Consider the following 22,936-nt stretch of genomic DNA (forward strand, 5'->3'; position numbering starts at 1 on the left):
TTTACCACGCATGCCATTACAACACAAATGCAAAAACAACAATTGATGGACAGAATGCAGAACAATATCATACATTCACCCCAGTACAGAGATCGGGGCCTAAATCCATTGTGTTTTTGCACTCCACACCAACCCTGGTCAGACATGGCCATATGCAAATCAGCCTTGACCCTGTGCCTCATGGGAACAGTCCAGCCCGAACTGCCAAGCCATGTCTTTCCTGGACCGGAATCAAGCATCCAAGGACCGGTTTCTGGCTATCAGCCGTCATCAGCTTGGCTAGCTTGAATCCAGTGGTGTGGAGGGCATGGGTCTCACGTCTGAGCATACCCATCCCACTCGGGTGACAAATGCAAAAACAACAATTGATGGACAGAATGCAGAACAATATCATACATTCACCCCAGTACAGAGATCGGGGCCTAAATCCATCGTGTTTTTGCACTCCACACCAACCCAGGTCAGACATGGCCATATGCAAATCAGCCTTGACCCTGTGCCTCATGGGAACAGTCCAGCCCGAACTGCCAAGCCATGTCTTTCCTGGACCGGAATCAAGCATCCAAGGACCGGTTTCTGGCTATCAGCCGTCATCAGCCTGGATAGCTTGAATCCAGTGGTGTGGAGGGCATGGGACTCACGTCTGAGCATACCCATCCCACTCGGGTGACAAATGCAAAAACAACAATTGATGGACAGAATGCAGAACAATGTCATACATTCACCCCAGTACAGAGATCTGGGCCTAAATCCATCGTTTTTTTGCACTCCACACCAACCAAGGTCAGACATGGCCATATGCAAATCAGCCTTGACCCTGTGCCTAATGGGAACAGTCCAGCCTGAACTGCCAAGCCATGTCTTTCCTGGACCGGAGTCAAGCATCCAAGGACCGGTTTCTGGCTATCAGCCGTCATCAGCCTGGATAGCTTGACTCCAGTGGTGTGGAGAGCATGGGACTCAGGTCTGAGCATACCCATCCCACTCGGGTGACAAATGCAAAAACAACAATTGGTGGACAGAATGCAGAACAATGTCATACATTCACCCCAGTACAGAGATCTGGGCCTAAATCCATCTTAATTTTGCACTCCACACCAACCCAGGTCAGACATGGCCATATGCAAATCAGCCCTGACCCTGTGCCTCATGGGAACAGTCCTGCCCGAACTGCCACGCCATGTCTTTCCTGGACCGGAATCAAGCATCCAAGGACCGGTTTCTGGCTATCAGCCGTCATCAGCCTGGATAGCTTGACTCCAGCGGTGTGGAGAGCATGGGACTCACGTCTGAGCATACCCATCCAACTCGGGTGACAAATGCAAAAACAACAATTGATGGACAGAATGCAGAACAATGTCATACATTCACCCAAGTACAGAGATCTGTGCCTAAATCCATCGTTTTTTTGCACTCCACACCAACCCAGGTCAGACATAGCCATATGCAAATCAGCCTTGACCCTGTGCCTCATGGGAACAGTCCAGCCCGAACTGCCAAGCCATGTCTTTCCTGGACCGGAAACAAGCTTCCTAGGACCGGTTTCTGGCATTCCAGCCATCTTCAGCAAGGCTTGCTTGAATACAGTGGCAAAGTGAGCAAGGGACTCACGTCTGAGCATACCCTGCCAAACTTATGGTGAACAAAGCGGTACAAAAGGGGGTGGTGATGGACGGAGCATCTGAACCAATCAAACACTCAGACCCAGTCAAAAGATCTGGGTTTAATCCATCACTGTTCTTTAGCCCACTCTGCCACCCCAGTTCAGACATGGCCATATGCAAATCAGTCTGACCCTGTGCCTCATTGGAACAGTCCAGCCCGAGCTGCCAAGCCATGCCTTCCCTGGACCGGAAACAAACTTCCTAGGACCGGTTTCTGGCATTCCAGCCGTCTTCAGCAAGGCTTGCTTGAATCCAGTGGCAAAGTGAGCAAGGGACTCACGTCTGAGCATACCCTGCCAAACTTATGACGAACAAAGCGGTACAAAAGGGGGCGGTGATGGACGGAGCACCTGAACCAATCAAACACTCACGCTCAGTCAAAAGATCTGGGTTTAATCCATCACCGTTCTTTAGCCCACTCTGCCACCCCAGTTCAGACATGGCCATATGCAAATCAGTCTGACCCTGTGCCTCATGGGAACAGTCCAGCCCGAACTGCCATGCCATGCCTTCCCTCGACTGGAAACAAGCTTCCTAGGAGGTGACATTGTTCTGCATTTCTCACAGTTTTGGATCAAATACCGAAATACAAAGGAAAAGGGAATTACAGCAGTGATTCAAAATGAAGCTTGAATTTTCGTGTGTCCGGTGTAACCAAACCTGAGAGGCAATGATACGGTCCCACAAAACCACCGCATTCTTAGGTCAGTGCCTTTTGCGGTGTCCAGCTCCATCTTAGGAGTGATTGTACTAGGGTGAGGATGTGCTTTTTAGTGCAGGAGCTCCAGTCCCCGCCAAGGATGCATACGCCTCCAGCGCCGAACTCGCTCCTCCACATGAGCCTTCTCCTCGTCTCCATTGCTCACTCCTTACATGGGGGCGCGCCGGTCTCAGTTTGCAATGGACGTTTTGCGGTATACTGGCGTGCTGCCAAATTGCTGATGGTGCTCGGAAGGGGGTGCTACCGCTAGCACTTAGAAATAAATATATTCCCCAACTGAATTACATTGAGGAGCCAGCACACGTTGTTGTGGGGGTTCTTTCCGTTTTAATTTTCTTGGTTACAGCATCTACACGAACAGGGAAGCGTTTCGGAAGTCAAGCTGCCTTCATCAACCTGAGGTGCGCCATATTGGTGCCTCTTTTAAAGGTTTACAGTTCATTAAAATCGAAGATGCACTTCACTCCACAGTGATTGGGTCGCTACAGGCATGGGAAATAATGTAGTTCGTTTTCCCACAGAAGGCATAACCAAAATATGTTTAAACAAAGCCACAACAATGTAAACCCTGCAAAAACGAAATTTGCTTCATGGTTATTTTTACAGACTATGTTATTCAACGTTATGCCCTCTTATTTTGTACTATTGAAAGTCAATTCCCAACATGCTCTATTATGTTGCAAATGAAAACCCGGACTGGATTGTTACGAGTCCTCCAACTGCATCTGAAGGCATCACCATTAATATCCTTCCTTTTAAAACCAAAGTCACGCTTTTAAGCAGTTTACACATTCTTGCATCAGATAACATCGCTGACTTCCAAATCCTGCCGATTCCTTAACAGTTCCTTTCTCTCCGTTTGAAACATACTCTGCATTCGGAGACAGCTCACAGTTTTGGATCAAATATCGAAATACAAAGGAAAAGGGACTTACAGCAGTGATTCAAAATGAAGCTTGAATTTTCGTGTGTCTGGTGTAACCAAACCTGAGAGGCAATGATACGGTCCCACAAAACTACCGCATTCTTAGGTCAGTGCCTTTTGCGGTGTCCAGCTCCATCTTAGGAGTGATTGTACTAGGGTGAGGATGTGCTTTTTAGTGCAGGAGCTCTAGTCCCCGCCAAGGATGCATACGCCTCCAGCGCCGAACTCGCTCCTCCACATGCGCCTATCTATACTACTATTATAAAGAGAGAACAGACACCTTTTGGCAAGGTAAACTCGGGAACTACAGCGCCAATCCACACACCCAATACAGCGTTGCAAAGTGCAGTTGCAGCAGAAGGACATAGGCTATGCAGACGCCCACCATATACATTTAAAAGGTAAAAGAACCGTGCCAGCAAAGTAGTCCCTTGTGGGCGTGTCGGCATTGTGCTGTGGGTGTGTGCTGGGGGCGTGACAATCGCTGGGGGCATTCCGTCACAAGTGTTGTTTTTTCTTCCCAGGTTCTATACATTCCTGCTCCCTTTAAATAGTAATTCAGTGGAGGTCCCATTCTCTTAGAACCACCCCAAGCACAGTTATGGGCAAAAATACAACTAAAAGGCCCTGCAAAGCATTATGGGATAAGATTAGCATAATTTTTAGCATTCATGAAAGGGTTTCAATGTTTTGGAATTTTACTCATCAGGGACATCTTGGGATGACGAGGTGAACTGCAGCTTGATGTATAATATTTTAAATGCTATTGCATTTGCCTCATCAGGGACATCTAGGGACGGCGAGGTGAACTGCAGCTTGATGTATAATATTTTAGATGCTTATTGCATTTGCCTCATCAGGGACATCTAGGGACGACGAGGTGAACTGCAGCTTGATGTGTAATATTTTAAATGCTATTGCATTTGCCTCATCAGGGACATCTAGGGACCACGGGGTGAACTGCAGCTTGATGTATACTATTTTAAATGCTATTGCATTTGCCTCATCAGGGACAACTAGGGACGACGAGGTGAACTGCAGCTCTTTGTAGAATTATTTGGATACTATAATATTCACTTCCCACTGCTAATCTCGTCCCATAATGCTTTGCAGGCTTGATCTCAAAATCATCACCTCTCTCACTGCTTGCTGGAAGCTAATTTCACTTTTGTGAAATGACTATATGCATTTTAGCATGTGGAAATACTTGTTATTTTACCTTGAATATATGAGGTTTCTGTTTTAATAATTGGAAATCTGACGGAACGAAATATTGCGGATTTATTGTACCAAGTTTGCGCCAATTCCGCCCACCCCTACTTTAAATACCCCTGCACCCCATAATCATAACCCACCCTTACTCTATAAAATACCCCAATACCCTTAAACATCTTAACCCTATAAATATACCCTGTACCCCAAAACCCAAACCTATCCCTAAACCCTATAAATACCCCTGTACCTCAAAACCCAAACCTACCCCTGAACCCTAAAAATACCCCTGTACCCCAAAACCCAAACCTACCCCTGAACCCTAAAATACCACTGTACCCCAAAACCCAAACCTAGCCCATAACCCTTAAAATACCCCTGTACCCCAAAACCCAAACCTCTCCCTGAACCCTAAAAATACCCCTGTACCCCAAAACCCAAACCTACCCCAGAACCGTAAAATACCCCTGTATCCCAAAACCCAAACCTAGCCCTGAACCCTTAAAATACCCCTGTACCCCAAAACCCAAACCTACACCTGAACCCTAAAAATACCCCTGTACCCCAAAACCCAAACCTAGCCCAGAACCTTAAAATGCCCCTGTATCCCAAAACCCAAACCTACCCCTGAACCCTAAAAATACCCCTATACCCCAAAACCCAAACCTAGCCTTGAACCCTAAAAATACCCCTGTACCTCAGAACCCAAAACTATATCTGAACCCTTAAAATACCCAAACACCCTAAAACATATACCTCAGTGCCCCAAAACATATACCCCTTATCCAAACATAAAAAAAACTTGCTTTTATCATTCATGCATTTACAACGAATTTCGTTGTAAATGTATGCGTGGTAAAAGCCCAAAACCCAAACCTACCCCTGAACCCTAAAATACCACTGTACCCCAAAACCCAAACCTAGCCCATAACCCTTAAAATACCCCTGTACCCCAAAACCCAAACCTCTCCCTGAACCCTAAAAATACCCCTGTACCCCAAAACCCAAACCTACCCCAGAACCCTAAAATACCCCTGTATCCCAAAACCCAAACCTAGCCCTGAACCCTTAAAATACCCCTGTACCCCAAAACCCAAACCTACACCTGAACCCTAAAAATACCCCTGTACCCCAAAACCCAAACCTAGCCCAGAACCTTAAAATGCCCCTGTATCCCAAAACCCAAACCTACCCCTGAACCCTAAAAATGCCCCTATACCCCAAAACCCAAACCTAGCCTTGAACCCTAAAAATACCCCTGTACCTCAGAACCCAAAACTATATCTGAACCCTTAAAATACCCAAACACCCTAAAACATATACCTCAGTGCCCCAAAACATATACCCCTTATCCAAACATAAAAAAAAAACTTGCTTTTATCATTCATGCATTTACAACGAATTTCGTTGTAAATGTATGCGTGGTAAAAGCATATAAAATGTAATGCCACACGTTATAATGGCATTGCGGAGTCATGGTACTTTCGTAATGAAAGTATGCGAAGTGATGGTATGCGGAAAGAAAGGAATAATGGGTATTTACCCTCCCCGGTAAGTACATTGGTGGCACGGCGGCCCACATCTCCAGCAACAAACTCATATTTTTTCACCAACGATTTGAAAAATGCACAGGTCTCTCTCATTGATGTATAACACGGAAGGTTGGGGGAGGGTCCAAGGGGTGGAAATATTTAAAGACCACTCATAGCCTACACCCCCAGTATAAACAGTTTAACAAGAAAGAAAGGCTTAATGGGGTCTCTGCAAAGGACTGATCTCTAAAAGTAGAAAAGAAGAATGCATGAGAGTTAGAAAAGAGTATGCAGAACAATGGAAATGAATCCCATCAGCCCACCCATATGGCGGAGCCTCGTCATCTGGGATTAGTTGTTGGGTCCTGGTACAAATAAGGAGACACACCTGATAGATTGTGTGTTTTTTCTCCAATCATCCAGGACCACCCAGGCGGATCCGACCTCCAGTGTACAGTGGGTAAGATGGTGTGAGAACTCAAAAGAAGAGTGATTTGCAGTGTAACAAAAAATATATGAGAAAAATAGTGAGATAAAATTGACTACCATGTTCTAGGGAAACTTTATTAGGAAATGAACCATGGGGTCAAGATTAAAACTGAAGTGTAAGACAGTGCAATATAATAACTGCCCTAAGAAGATGATAAAGTGGTCGACATGTTTCTGCTGTATTCAGGGGCAACTCCCCTGCTTAGCTTTCATCAGGACCAGATCTTACTATACACTACTGCAAATGAAAAAGTGATTTCTCGAAATGATTCAAATTGTGAAACATAATCTATTAGGTACTTAGTGTTACCCAGTAATTAATCTGGAGAGAGTTCTGCAGGCAGAAGTACTTACAGCACCAGTTGTACCAGATGTTTTCAAGGGATTCTTTCCTGTAGAAATAATAATGAAAAATAGAGACACAAAATATATCTACTGTGCACCTCAATCTAACTCATACATCCAAAAACTGCAGATATAATGTATAGTATCAGTCCACTTACATCAGTGGTCAAAAGAAAAATAATTGGTATCAAGTGATTCATTACTTACCCCAGTAATCTAGGGAGTAAGCCTCACCTCTCCTGGCACTGGCTCAGGGATAGGAGGCCCCGCTCTAAGTATATATGGAAAAACAGTGTAAAAACAGGGGGGGATTTCATCATATAAATTTAGAAATCCATTCAACATATTTCCATACAAAAAGTGCGTGCTCTTTTAGGAGCACCACAACAACATTGGTATTAAACAAGATTGCTTAAAAATGGCTGAAAACAACAGGACTAGAGTCCTTCAGTGTATTTGTGGCTATTTTCTGTTTGATACTGCTCTGTCTAGTATAAGCAGCATTTCCAACTTTAACAAAAATTAATAAAAACACAGAAATAGCACTCCAGAGAAAAGAGCAGAAAGGGAAAGCAACACTACAGGAAAATGAGAGACAAATCTCGGATATTTCAAGTTTCCTTTACCTGTCCGTCGGTACCTCTGGCCTCTTCCTGAGGCTAGGGGGGAGGTACCGATCAGACGTCGTATGTGTGCTTTTATCCTGCATGATGGCACGTCATTGGTTGATTTGTAATGCGGACCAGAGAGAACACATGCGGGGTACCGGAGACCCAGGGCGCATGTGTGAGATCTCGTATGACTATTGGTTTCTGCATGGTCCAATAGAAAGAATCCAAGCAACGGATACTTAGAGGATCGAAAACACACGTAATTGCCACGTGTGTACATAAATTGTTTTTTTGTTATTTTAAAAAAAATAATAAGATCTATCCGATTGCGGACGGACGTGAAAAACCATCCCAAATATGAAGCGTTCAATCGTCACCGATACAGTATTTCGAAACGCTCTCTGATTTCGAAGGACGTAGAAAGTGGTACGGAGCCCGTTTACAAGGCAGCATATGATAGGGCCTTCGTATGGACCAACGAAGCCCATTGGACAGGTATGCGCCAATCACAGCACTGGGGCTGACTCGACAATCACAACAAAGGAAAAGCTCCGTAAACAAAGACGTTCGAGGCCATCAGAACAAATGTAATAATAACAGAAAGCGCATTTATGTAAACGCGCGGAGTGATCTTCTAAGACCATTATCAAATCAAATGGTTGAAATGACTGGCAACTCTCTATGGCAGAACCAGATTTAAAAGTCTCGTATGTAGAGAGTTCAGTGTAACAATAACTATACATAGTATCAAGTTGCAGCCTAACCTTCATGTGGAGATCTATGACTGTGCCCAAATCAAAAAGTTGAGATAGCTGGAATATCCCTATTACAGGACCAAATTTAAGAATCCCGTATGTAGTGAGTCACAGTAGTGGAGTTTTTTAGTCATATAGACCAAGACAACCCTTAAAGGTAAGATTACAAATCTGAGTGCACTAGATGTCTAAAAGGGCCGTCAAATCACGACAGAGGGTCAGATCAGGCAGACAATATGATCAACCATAAAAGGGAGAGAAAGAAAAAGAAAGGCGTGAAACTATCAGCAGAGGGAACGGTGTTGAATTAGACCATAGGAGACTGCCCTTCATGATAGCATAGAATGGATGACCACAAAACTCTCAAATAGAAGTCCAAGGAATATCATCGTTCAATCCTTCCACATCGCTTTTAAGGCGAAAAATCCATTTCTGTTCTTTTAGAAAGAGAAAACGTGATATGTCGGTAATATGAGGAGGGACGAAAGGTTTCTCCAAAACAGTCCATCGAATGTCTTCTGGAGAGTGCCTCATTTGTAGAAAATGTTTAGTGAGTCTGGTAGCCTGCTTGTTGCACTGGATGGTACTCTTATGCTCGTTGATCCGCACTTTGATCTTGCGAGTCGTCATTCCGACATACCGTAAGGAGCATGGACAAGTGATCAAATATATCAACCTGTCGCTGTTACAGTTCGTGTGGCTTTGTAGAACCCACGGCCTTGAGGTACCGATATCTATGGAAACTGTCTTCTCAGTCTGTGGGCACGCAGTGCATATTCCACAAGGAAAATGCCATACTCGTGGAGGTAGATTCCACAAGGTGTTAGCTGGAATCACATTTGTGCGCCTAGGCCTCGTGTGGACCAGACTATCCTTCAGACTCGCACCCCTTTTGAACGAAAAGAGTGGTGGCTGGATGGTGGATCCAGAACTGTTGAGGATCTTCCAGTTCCTTTTTATTGTTTTCTGCAATTTATTTGACAATGTGCAGAAGGTTGTCACAAAGGTTAATCTCTCTAAAGGTGGCTTCATGTCTGAAGGACTCAACAGGGCATCCCGATTATTGTTATGTGCCATTTTCTGTGCCCTTTTCACAAGATGTTTGGGATAGTCCCGATCTCGTAGTTTCATTGCTAAGTCTTTAGAAAAATCTACAAAATCAGAAGTTCTTGAACAATTCCTGCGGATCCTCAGGAATTGTCCCACCGGCAAGTTGTCATGTAGAGCTTTAGGGTGGTAGCTCGTATACGGCAAGAGAGAGTTGCGGGCCATTGGTTTGCAATATAACTTGCTGCCAAGATGGCCATTCTCAGGAAAGATGGTTGTGTCCAGAAAGGCTATTTCTTCTGTGCTGTGCTCAATTGTAAACTTTAGAAATGGATTCTGTACATTGAGCTATTGTAGGAAGAGGATGACTGTCTCAGATGTTCCATGCCATATGACAAAAATGTCATCTATGTAGCGCTTCCACACTGAAATCTGATGTAGGTATGGATTCGTGTTATCAAAGACACACTTGTTCTCAAACATGTGAACATACAGGTTCGCTAAAGATGGGGCGAAGACGCTGCCCATCGATGTACCCGATACCTGTAGATACAAATCTTCCTCAAAAGCAAAGACATTTTCTGTCATGGCTAATCGGGCGCACTCCATGATGAAACTGATTGGAGTAATAGAATCTAAATTGGAGTCCTCCAGAAGACTCTGTACTGTTTGCAACAGTGTTGGTTGGAGTATGGTCAATCTCCATCGGTTTGTCCTAGACTGCAAAGTGAAATAAAGAACATGGTGGAAGAGGCGTCAGCCGAGGGCTGGATCACAGAGTCAGAATCCCGCTACTACCTACCTAAAATTCATAAGGCCCAAAGGCCACCACCGGGCCGCCCAATTATTTCGGGCATTGGTTCATTGCTTGAGCCACTGTCCACTTTTGTGGACATTTTTTAAGGCCATTTGTTAAAAGGATGCCAACTTTCTTACAAGATACTGCTGATGTATTGAGATTGCTTCCCGAGACAGAGTTCAACATCGGGACTGGCCTTTTGGTCAGCTTCGATGTTGAATCTCTGTATACCTGCATACCACAGCAGGAAACGTTGCAAACAGTACAGAGTCTTCTGGAGGACTCCAATTTAGATTCTATTACTCCAATCAGTTTCATCATGGAGTGCGCCCGATTAGCCATGACAGAAAATGTCTTTGCTTTTGAGGAAGATTTGTATCTACAGGTATCGGGTACATCGATGGGCAGCGTCTTCGCCCCATCTTTAGCGAACCTGTATGTTCACATGTTTGAGAACAAGTGTGTCTTTGATAACACGAATCCATTCCTACATCAGATTTCAGTGTGGAAGCGCTACATAGATGACATTTTTGTCATCTGGCATGGAACATCTGAGACAGTCATCCTCTTCCTACAATGGCTCAATGTACAGAATCCATTTCTAAAGTTTACAATTGAGCACAGCACAGAAGAAATAGCCTTTCTGGACATAACCATCTTTCCTGAGAATGGCCATCTTGGCAGCAAGTTATATCGCAAACCAATGGCCCGCAACTCTCTCTTGCCGTATACGAGCTACCACCCTAAAGCTCTACGTGACAACTTGCCGGTGGGACAATTCCTGAGGATCCGCAGGAATTGTTCAAGAACGTCTGATTTTGTAGATTTTTCTAAAGACTTAGCAATGAAACTACGAGATCGGGACTATCCCAAACATCTTGTGAAAAGGGCACAGAAAATGGCACATAACAATAATCGGGATGCCCTGTTGAGTCCTTCAGTCCTGAAGCCACCTTTAGAGAGATTAACCTTTGTGACAACCTTCTGCACATTGTCAAATAAATTGCAGAAAACAATAAAAAGGAACTGGAAGATCCTCAACAGTTCTGGATACACCATCCAGCCACCACTCTTTTCGTTCAAAAGGGGTGCGAGTCTGAAGGATAGTCTGGTCCACACGAGGCCTAGGCGCACAAATGTGATTCCAGCTAACACCTTGTGGAATCTACCTCCACGAGTATGGCATTTTCCTTGTGGAATATGCACTGCGTGCCCACAGACTGAGAAGACAGTTTCCATTGATATCGGTACCTCAAGGCCGTGGGTTCTACAAAGCCACACGAACTGTAACAGCGACAGGTTGATATATTTGATCACTTGTCCATGCTCCTTACGGTACGTCGGAATGACGACTCGCAAGATCAAAGTGCGGATCAACGAGCATAAGAGTACCATCCGGTGCAACAAGCAGGCTACCAGACTCACTAAACATTTTCTACAAATGAGGCAGTCTCCAGAAGACATTCAATGGACTGTTTTGGAGAAACCTTTCGTCCCTCCTCATATTACCGACATATCACGTTTTCTCTTTCTAAAAGAACAGAAATGGATTTTTCGCCTTAAAAGCGATGTGGAAGGATTGAACGATGATATTCCTTGGACTTCTATCTGAGAGTTTTGTGGTCATCCATTCTATGCTATCATGAAGGGCAGTCTCCTATGGTCTAATTCAACACCTTTCCCTCTGCTGATAGTGTCACGCCTTTCTTTTTCTTTCTCTCCCTTTTTTGGTTGATCGTATTGTCTGCCTGATCTGACCCTCTGTCGTGATTTGACGGCCCTTTTAGACATCTAGTGCACTCAGATTTGTAATCTTACCTTTAAGGGTTGTCTTGGTCTATATGACTAAAAAACTCCACTACTGTGACTCACTACATACGGGATTCTCAAATTTGGTCCTGTAATAGGGATATTCCAGCTATCTCAACTTTTTGATTTGGGCACAGTCATAGATCTCCACATGAAGGTTACGCTGCAACTTGATACTATGTATAGTTATTGTTACACTGAACTCTCTACATACGAGACTTTTAAATCTGGTTCTGCCATAGAGAGTTGCCAGTCATTTCAACCATTTGATTTGATAATGGTCTTAGAAGATCACTCCGCGCGTTTACATAAATGCGCTTTCTGTTATTATTACATTTGTTCTGATGGCCTCGAACGTCTTTGTTTACGGAGCTTTTCCTTTGTTGTGATTGTCGAGTCAACCCCAGTGCTGTGATTGGCGCATACCTGTCTAATGGGCTTCGTTGGTCCATACGAAGGCCCTATCATATGCTGCCTTGTAAACGGGCTCCGTACCACTTTTTACGTCCTTCGAAATCAGAGAGCGTTTCGAAATACTGTATCGGTGACGATTGAACGCTTCATATTTGGGACGGTTTTTCACGTCCGTCCGCAATCGGATAGATCTTATTAATTTTTTTTAAAATAACAAAAAAACTATTTATGTACACACGTGGCAATTACGTGTGTTTTCGATCCTCTAAGTATCCGTTGCTTGGATTCTTTCTATTGGACCATGCAGAAACCAATAGTCATACGAGATCTCACACATGCGCCCTGGGTCTCCGGTACCCCGCATGTGTTCTCTCTGGTCCGCATTACAAATCAACCAATGACGTGCCATCATGCAGGATAAAAGCACACATACGACGTCTGGTCGGTACCTCCCCCCTAGCCTCAGGAAGAGGCCAGAGGTACCGACGGACAGGTAAAGGAAACTTGAAATATCCGAGCTTTGTCTCTCATTTTCCTGTAGTGTTGCTTTCCTCTCTGCTCTTTTCTCTGGAGTGCTATTTCTGTGTTTTTATTAATTTTTGTTAAAGTTGGAAATGCTGCTTATACTAGACAGAGCAGTATCAAACAGAAAATAGCCACAAATACACTGAAGGACTCTAGTCCTGTTGTTTTCAGCCATTTTTAAGCAATCTTGTTTAATACCAATGTTGTTGTGGTGCTCCTAAAAGAGCATGCACTTTTTGTATGTAAATATGTTGAATGGATTTCTAAATTTATATGATGAAATCCCCCCCTGTTTTTACACTATTTTTCCATATATACTTAGAGCGGGGCCTCCTATCCCTGAGCCGGTGCCAGGAGAGGTGAGGCTTACTCCCTAGATTACTGCGGTAAGTAATGAATCACTTGATACCAATTATTTTTCTTTTGACCACTGATGTAAGTGGACTGATACTGTACATTATATCTGCAGTTTTTGGATGTATGAGTTAGATTGAGGTGCACAGTAGATATATTTTGTGTCTCTATTTTTCAATATTATTTCTACAGGAAAGAATCCCTTGAAAACATCTGGTACAACTGGTGCTGTAAGTACTTCTGCCTGCAGAACTCTCTCCAGATTAATTACTGGGTAACACTAAGTACCTAATAGATTATGTTTCACAATTTGAATCATTTCGAGAAATCACTTTTTCATTTGCAGTAGTGTATAGTAAGATCTGGTCCTGATGAAAGCTAAGCAGGGGAGTTGCCCCTGAATACAGCAGAAACATGTCGACCACTTTATCATCTTCTTAGGGCAGTTATTATATTGCACTGTCTTACACTTCAGTTTTAATCTTGACCCCATGGTTCATTCCCTAATAAAGTTTCCCTTGAACATGGTAGTCAATTTTATCTCACTATTTTTCTCATATATTTTTTGTTACACTGCAAATCACTCTTCTTTTGAGTTCTCACACCATCTTACCCACTGTACACTGGAGGTCGGATCCGCCTGGGTGGTCCTGGATGATTGGAGAAAAAACACACAATCTATCAGGTGTCTCTCCTCATTTGTACCAGGACCCAACAACTAATCCCGGATGATGAGGCTCCGCCATATGGGTGGGCTGATGGGATTCATTTCCATTGTTCTGCATCTCTTTTCTAACTCTCATGCATTCTTCTTTTCTACTTTTAGAGATCGGTCCTTTGCAGAGACCCCATTAAGCCTTTCTTTCTTGTTAAACTCTCTCATTGAGTGCCAGCACCGACATACACTTTTAAACACACCTCCCGCCACAAGGTCTAGACTTGCGAACTTTAGAGCTGTGGAGCTACGTTCGAATCTCGGCATCAGCTCAACATCCTGTGATTCCAGACAAATCGCTTTGTCTATCCGTGCCTACCACAAATGAATGTGTTCTTCTGTAATATAAATTGTGCTCATGCCATGTTGTCGAGTTCGCGCTATATAATATTGCAAGGAAAATAAAGTAGGGAAACTCGAGTTCACACACTACTGAACGCGCACTCTTAAGTGCATCAACAGTGCACTGTGAATCGGAGCATTTCACAGGCCTGTCACAGATAGGAAATGCTATCAAAACGAAATCCTACGAAACAATATACTACTGGCCGGCAGCAATTCATACCCGGACAACGTCGGGACGGGCTTATATATAAATATATATATATATATATATATATATATATATTCACTGAAAAAACCATAGGTTATAGACCATATATAGTTAGGAATTCGCATTTACAAAACCTTATTTTACTCACACAAAACCATTGAAATTCCATATATAGTTAGTTGCACTAACTATATATCGCGCACCCGCAATCCACTGCTGATGATGTCACATATTACATCATTCATGACATGGTCAGTGACATCACTGATGACATCACTGATGACATCTCAAATGACATCACTGATGACATCACTGATGACAACATCCAGTGACTGTATGTTTCTGTAAAGTTAAAATATGTCTTACATATTGAAGAATGAGTGGATGTATAAGTGTCTGGATGAAGGATTTAGTAGGTGCATGACTGACTGTATGAGTGAGTGATTAAATGTGTCTCACTGAGTGCATGGGTTAGTGACTAAACTGTCTTAATTTGTGCATCATTATGTCTGTTGTTCTGTAAACTGTTGCATGTGTTGATAAGTAGCTATATGAGTAACTATATGGGTTATTGATTGGTTGCCCAAGTATTTGTATGGGAGACTGAGTGTGTGTGTGGGTGGCTGGGAGGTGTATGACTCTGTGCATAGATGTGTGAGCAGTTGATTCACTAGATGTATGGTTTCAAAAGTGCATGTGGAAACAGCTGTATGGGCGGTTGACTGTGTGCATGAGTGTATTGGTGAGTGAATGGATATCTCAGTGCTACATGTCAAAGTAAGTACATATGTAAAACACAGTACATGTGAGAGTTGACATATATAAATAACTGTGCATAAGAGCCAGTGAATGTGTGAGTGGCTGTATGGATCATTGTGAACTTGTATCAGGGATTGTATGAGAGAGTAAATATGTGTTAGTATATGTTTGAATAAGTAAAGTTTGTATAACTGTATAGTTGAGGAAATGGAGGTGTGATTGATTCTTTGCATGACTGACTAGGTGTGTGAGTAACTCCATGGATGAGTGACAGTCTGTGAGTGTCTGTTTACACTGATTGTATCTAAGGTTATATTAGAGTCTGAAGAGGTTCATCGTATTATCACATGAATGATATCATCAGTGATGTGATCAGTAATGTCAAATGAGATGTCATCAGTGATGTCATCAGTGATGTCATTTGAGATGTCATCAGTGATGTCATTTGAGATGTCATCAGTGATGTCATCAGTGATGTCACTGACCATGTCATGAATGATGTAATATGTGACATCATCAGCAGTGGATTGCGGGTGCGCGATATATAGTTAGTGCAACTAACTATATATGGAATTTCAATGGTTTTGTGTGAGTAAAATAAGGTTTTGTAAATGCGAATTCCTAACTATATATGGTCTATAACCTATGGTTTTTTCAGTGAATTTTCAAGGTTTTGTAAATGCTAATTCCTAACTATATATGGTCTATAACCTATGGTTTTTTCAGTGAATTTTCAAGGTTTTGTAAATGCTAATTCCTAACTATATATGGTCTATAGCCTATGGTTTTTTCAGTGAATATATATATATACATACATATATAAACATATATCATCTGTATATCTATATAAATACAAACATAAATGCATGCATACATATACTTATATGCATACAGATGCATGTTATTTACATGAAAGTTGAAAAAACACTAATAAAAGCAAAGCTAAAAAGCCACCTCATTACAAACAGAATGGCTTTAACTTAAACGAGGGCGAGATCTATTGCATTTTCAATGCTTGTTTACTTTGGTTCCATCAAGAAGGCATTCAGATGTGTCACACATTTGCCATAAATTCTGAATGTTAGCACTCTAGTTGCACATTAGATCACTGTAGTAAAGCTACTGCTCACCAGGGACGTCTGCTGCTGGTATTCAAAGTGCATGTTTCAGTCTGCATGTCAGAATTTTTTTAATGAAATAGAAGAGGATTTGAGAAGTCACTCAAAATGATCCCTAATTTTTCTTTCTGAAGCACTAATCATAATTTCTATGGCAAAATTAACCCCCTCATGTTGTTCCTTTTTAAATTGAGTGTTTTCAGACTTACCACTTCATTCCAATCAAGATGGCTTCTGGTGTGCCATACTTTTGTCATAAGTAAGACTGTTAGCGCTCTAGTTGTTCTTTAGAACACTCTGGGACATTCTGTCATTGGGCTATACTTGGGGTACATCTGGGTGATATTTGGGCTACATTTAGGCTCTTTTGTCTCTGGTGGCCATCTTGGGAGACTGTATGTCAGAATTTTTTAATGAAATTGAAGAGGGTTTGAGAAGTCACTTAAAATGTGCCCTAATTTTTCTTTCTGCAGCACTAATCATAATTCATATGGCAAAATATACCCCCTCATTTTGTTCCTTTTTAAATTAAATGTTTTAAAAGTTACCACTTTATTCCAATCAAGATGGCTTCAGGTGTGCCATACCTTTGTAATAAGTAGGACTGTTAGCGCTCTAGTTGTTCTTTAGAACACTCTGGGACATTCTGTCATTGGGCTATACTTGGGCTACATCTGGGTGATATTTGGGCTACATTTGGGCTCTTTTGTCTCTGGTGACCATTTTGGGAGACTGCATGTCAGAATTTTTTAATGAAATAGAAGAGGATTTGAAAAGTCACTCGAAATGTGCCCTAATTTTTCTTTCTGCAGCACTAATAATACCTTCTATTGCATAATATACCCCCTCATTTTGTTCCTTTTTAAATTAAATGTTTTAAGAGTTACCACTTTATTCCCATCACGATGGCTCCAGGTGTGCTATACCTTTGTAATAAGTAGGACTGTTAGCGCTCTAGTTGTTCTTTAGAACACTCTGGGACATTCTGTCATTGGGCTATACTTGGGCTACATCTGGGTGATATTTGGGCTACATTTGGGCTCTTTTGTCTCTGGTGGCCATTTTGGGAGACTGCATGTCAGAATGTTTTAATGAAATAGAAAAGGATTTGAGAAGTCACTCAAAATGTGCCCTAATTTTTCATTCTGCAGCACTAATCATACTTTCTATGGCAAAATATACCCCCTCATGTTGTTTCTTTTTAAATTAAATGTTTTAAGAGTTACCACTTTATTCCAATCAAGATGGCTTCAGGTGTGCCATACCTTTGTAATAAGTAGGACTGTTAGCGCTCTAGTTGTTCTTTAGAACACTCTAGGAGGCTGCAGTAGAACACAAAGGAATCAACTGACAGTCTCTGTCCTTGTTGGATGTACATGTTTTACTGAGAATGTCAGACTTCATTTTCACATGACTGAGAAAGATAATGTGAATTTACAGAAAATATGCTTTCAGTTTAGCTTATAGATCCCCTTCCAAACCACTGTGGGAAAATCATGAGATATTAGTTTTCTTTCAAACAATATTCATGATATCACAGCAGAAGGTTTTTTCACATGGTAAAATCACCTTAGAACCCACCACAATTCCTAAAACGAGTGTGGTACCATCAACAAATGATTTATAATGTAACTAAAGTCCTAAAACCCTCTATTAACTACAATGCTTTTTAATGAGGTGCTATCATGTATATTGGTCCCAAGATGGCTGCCAAGACTTCTTGGATGAAGTGCTGACAGCCAATCAGATCAGATGTGTGGTTAGGCTCCGCCCAGATATATATCTTTTTTTGATCCACTGGAGCACATATATTGAGACCTAGCAAAGGCACATCGGGCTAACAGTCCCTACAATTTTGCCAAGTTTCGTGCAAATCCATTCAGCCGTTCGAGCTAAAAGTGAGGCCAACCGCCCTATGGAAATTAACATGGGAAAAACGCGTTTTGGGCCCCCCTTTTTTCTCGGCCCCCCCTTGATGAAACCCCCCCAAATTGCCAGGGGCTGCTCAGAAACAGAATGTTCCATTTTCCTGAAAATTTCAGCCAATTCCGTCCACAAACGCCAAAGTTATTAGACATAGAATTTTCAAAAATCCCATTGAGAAAAAATCCTAACTATATATACCTACTGGCGACCGCCAGTAGGTAATATATATATATATATATATATATATATATATATATATATATATATATATATATATATATATATATGAATTCCAACCGGAAGGTTAGTGCAACGCCTTTTGCACCAAACCCAGTGCGCAGACACAGCTGATTAAATCCAAGCCAGACTTTCTTCGGATATAACTCCTTTATTTCATAAGGTGCAGAGGTGCAACACACTGCCAAACAGACGCGTTTCGGGCGTGAACGCCCTTGCTCACTGTCCAATATGTATATATATCCCCAGGACCGGCGGAGCAGGAGACAGACCACAAGTTCTTTCAGGTAAGTTTATTTTCAGTTTTTTGTGGACCAACCAACCATGACGCGTTTCGGGCCTTGCAGCCCTTGTTTACATGCACGGAGTAGCTGATTTTTGTGATATTTAAAGTGCATTAGTGCCCCGCCTGCTGCCCGCCTCCAAAGATGGTCATGTGACAAAACTTATATGGACAACAGACTATCGTTGTGGGTGTCCATTATTAAGAAGACAGAATCGTTTCTAAATGGTTCTATTGCTGAGGATAAAGCAATTAAGAAATAAAAACCACACTTCGAAATTAGCATATTTACAATCCTTTGCATAAATGCGTTTTGTACGTATCATTGTGTCAGTATTTTACACAAAACAAATCATAGGAACAATTCATGATTACAATTGGTGTAGTAACTGGTTGAATCCAGTGAATCATAAAGAGGTAACCAACATGCATGTTCGTACAGAATAAAAGTAATGATAATTTCGACTTGCTTTTTGTCTGTATGGACACGAGAAGGGAGAGCAAAGTTGTGCAAAAAGGGCAAAAAAGTGCGCCAATACTAACGACCAAAAAGCCTGGCAACCCTGCCTAATGTGCAAAGAGGCTTGATATAAAGTGCATACTTTCAATTCTAAAAAGTGATAAAATTCATGATATATATTGTATTGATAAAAGAAAATGCACATATATATTACCTGTATTAAAATCAGGAACTAAGCCATATTATTCAATTAAAGGTAAATATAAAATCCAATTCTAAAAACAGTAATTTCATCATGATTTCTTGTTCTTAACAGAATATAAAAGTAAGTGTAGTGACGAGTTACATAGTGATAAAACATAATTAAAGAGAGGGAGAAAAAAATGCCACAGATGTAAAAATGGCCGGAGGAACGGAAAATAGAAAATTGCAAAAAATTCCTAACATATGTATATACAGATATACATGTTACCATATATATGTCAAGTGCAAAAAATAATAAAACCCTATAGATAACAGGGAACCTGACTATCTATTAAATTTCATAAATAGTGAGAATTAGTACATTTCCATCACACAAAGGTGCATAAATGGGAAACAGGGAACCTGACTACCCATTTGAACAGAAAGGTGTCTGATCATGACAGTATATATTCTGCTCGCCTACTCTACTTTTTTTAAAACATTTTATTTACAAAGAAACCGGCATGGGATTTACAATATGCATGGCCCTTAACTTTAACCTCGAAAACTACCCTAAGACAGGACAGAGGACCCCCAGCTAAGGCTAGGGAGCTGCTGCAAGCTGCTGCTGCTGACGGGCTGCGCTGGCGCCGGTTCTGGGCCCGCCCTCTCTAGGCTGTCCGAGGGAGGCCGGGAGCAGGGGGCCGCTGAGGCAGAAAGCCGGGCCGGTGACATTAAGGGCCCTGGACCCAGGCACTTCTCGGACCCTCGCCTCACTCGCTCTTCTACACGCAGGCACAGAGGGGTGGGGCATAGACATTATTTGCATATGAGGTCCCTGTCCTTGATTTAAAAAAAAAAACACAATAGTAGATTTGCAGCAGCCAGTACTTGAGGGTGAAGAAGTTGCCTCCCCAGAGTTGTGGTAAGCATCAGCTGCTGAGCGGGAGTCTCTGCAGCCCCTGGGGGCCTGTAGAGAAGTGGCCCGAGCAGAGTGCCTTAGAAGGAAGGCTAGGTGCTTGCTGCTGCTAGTGCCGGCCCCTTAAGAAGAACGGCCCCAGTCGGTGCCAAAGTGTCAAATAAGCAAGTGCGAGAGAGGGCTGTGCTTGGCTCTGTGCAGGAAGTTCGAAAGGGAGGGCAGGTGTGAAAGGGAAATGTACAAATGTACTTGTAAGTAGCCTGGTGATGACACCATGTGGGCTGCGTCTGCATAAGAGGCCTGGACCGGCAGCCTCTCGTGCCTAGGGCCATACCACCCTGAATGTGCCCGATCTCGTCCAATCTCAGAAGCTAAGCAGGGTCGGGTCTGGTTAGTACTTGGATGGGAGACCGCCTGGGAATACCAGGTGCTGTAGGCATTTTGCTTCTCTCTGACACCAGGGGTGCTCCTCTATCGCACAATCCCACACAACCTTTCTCGCTAATGGCACTTCCGTTTTTAGGTCTCGACCTACCAATGCGCTTGCGCATTGCAGCTGTCGAGACATATAGAGGGCTACCAGCAAATCCTACCAAGAGGTTTTGGATTGCAGATTCTCCCCAATGCATTTGAGCCATTCAAGCGTGAGGCTTCACCAGCGCGCCCTCTGCCTCACTTCTCATTCATATGCTCCTTCCCTCCCACTCGCTCGCTCCCCCAGCCATGTCACAAACCACCATGGGGCTCATTTATGAGCCCTAGCATCACTTATACGCCGCTGACGCGTCACTTTTTGTGACACACCAGCGGAGTATAAAAAATGTGCCTTGCTGCACCATATTTACAAAGTGACGCATCTAGGGAGATGCGTCATTTTGTAAAACCCTGCGCCACAGTATACCTGCGCCAGGTATAATGTATGCAAGGGGGGCGTATCGACGCAAGAAAGGGTCATGGAAGTGACGCAGTGAAATCTATGAGATTTCACTGCGCCACTTCTAGGACTCAAATGCGTCAAAATCTTATGCCTGCCTCACAGCAGGCGTAAGACTGACGCACGCACTAACAACATGGGACTTGCCCAAGTGAAAGTACACATTGCTGGAGTTGCGTCACGCCAGCAATGCGTCACTTATGCGCCTACAGATACGTCACAAATACTGACGTAGCTGTAACTCCTTGCAACATGATGCGTCATACTGTAAATATGACGCATCGTTAGTGTCGCAGGGAGAGCGCAGTGAAAAGTGACTGCTGTTTTCACACAGCGATGCGTCACTTTTCATAAATGAGGCCCCATATGTCTGTGCCTCAGACACTTCAAAGCTGCCGCTCCTTGCCCCCCGCATCAGACATCAAAGGAATGCCTCCCCCGACCCCGTCACAGCAATGCCGAGAGCTTGTTTGATCCATTTCACTGTGCCTGCATGTCTTGTTTTCTATTTGTATTCCGGTGTTTGTAGAACTTGGTTTAGAATGCATCTAAATCACAGCTGTCTCGGTTTGTTTACTTATTCTGTTTATGAACTTACTTTACCATCATCCTACCCCCTACCTCTTTTTTTGCAGCTGTCTGCTTTTTCTTGCAGTTTTATTCCCCAAAAGCTCCTTTTTTTATTGCTCCGTTTTTTTTCTTGTTTTTCTTGCTCTGTTTTTTCTTGCAGTTTTAGTCCCGATCTCCCACCATCACTTCTACCCCGCTCCATCTTTTCTTGCTTTGCTCCGTCTTTTTTTTTGCAGCTCTGTCCACTTTTTCTTGCAGTTTTATTCCCCGATCTCCCACCATCACTCCTACCATGCTCCGTATTTTTTCTTGCACTTTTATTCCCCAATATCCCACCCCGATCTCCCACCATCACTCCTACCCCACACATGGACCTCCCTGTGACTCTTCCGCCCCCAGCTCTGTCCGCTCAGCGGGTCACCCAATACCATTCCAACCCCTCTTCCCCAATATTCCACCATTACTCCTACCCCGCTCTGTGTTTTCTTGCAGCTCTGTCCGCTCAGCGGATCACCCAAAACCATTCCAACTCCTCTTCCCCGATCTCCCACCATCACTCATACCCCGCTCTGTGTTTTCTTGCAGTTTTATGTAGCACAAACTCGACCGGGAGGCATTGGAGCACTTTACACGAGGACCACTTACATTATATAAGCACTATGGGCCCGATTCACAGAATGAACTTAAGACTCAATCCTAAACTTGCTACTATTTTGGTATTCACAGAATGCACTTACTACTTTTGGCATTCACAGAAGTTAGGATTTTGTCTCAAGTCTGTCTTAAGTCTGTCTTAAGTTTGTCTTAAGACAAACTTAAGACAAAATCCTAACTTCTGTGAATACCAAAAGTAGTAAGTTCATTCTGTGAATGCCAAAAGTAGTAAGTGCATTCTGTGACTACCAAAATAGTAGTAAGTTTAGGATTGAGTCTTAAGTTCATTCTGTGAATCGGGCCCTTAGTCTGCAGCTAGGCCGTTATGCCTTATCTAACCTCTCCTTTTTTGCTTTCCCCTCCTTCGCAACCTTTGCTCTTCTCTCCCCTCTCTATTACTCTCCAACCATTTAATAAAGCTTA

At 42.8% G+C, this 22,936-nt stretch overlaps 1 pseudogene; it reads left to right on the forward strand.

The window, feature by feature from the left end:
- Positions 1 to 20,675: 20,675 nt before the first annotated feature.
- LOC147698932 (5S ribosomal RNA) lies at positions 20,676 to 20,794 on the forward strand (annotated as a pseudogene).
- The last annotated feature ends 2,142 nt before the right edge of the window (positions 20,795 to 22,936 follow it).

The sequence above is a fragment of the Lissotriton vulgaris genome, chromosome 8, assembly GCF_964263255.1.
Source record: "Lissotriton vulgaris chromosome 8, aLisVul1.2, whole genome shotgun sequence".
NCBI classification, from domain to species: domain Eukaryota; kingdom Metazoa; phylum Chordata; class Amphibia; order Caudata; family Salamandridae; genus Lissotriton; species Lissotriton vulgaris.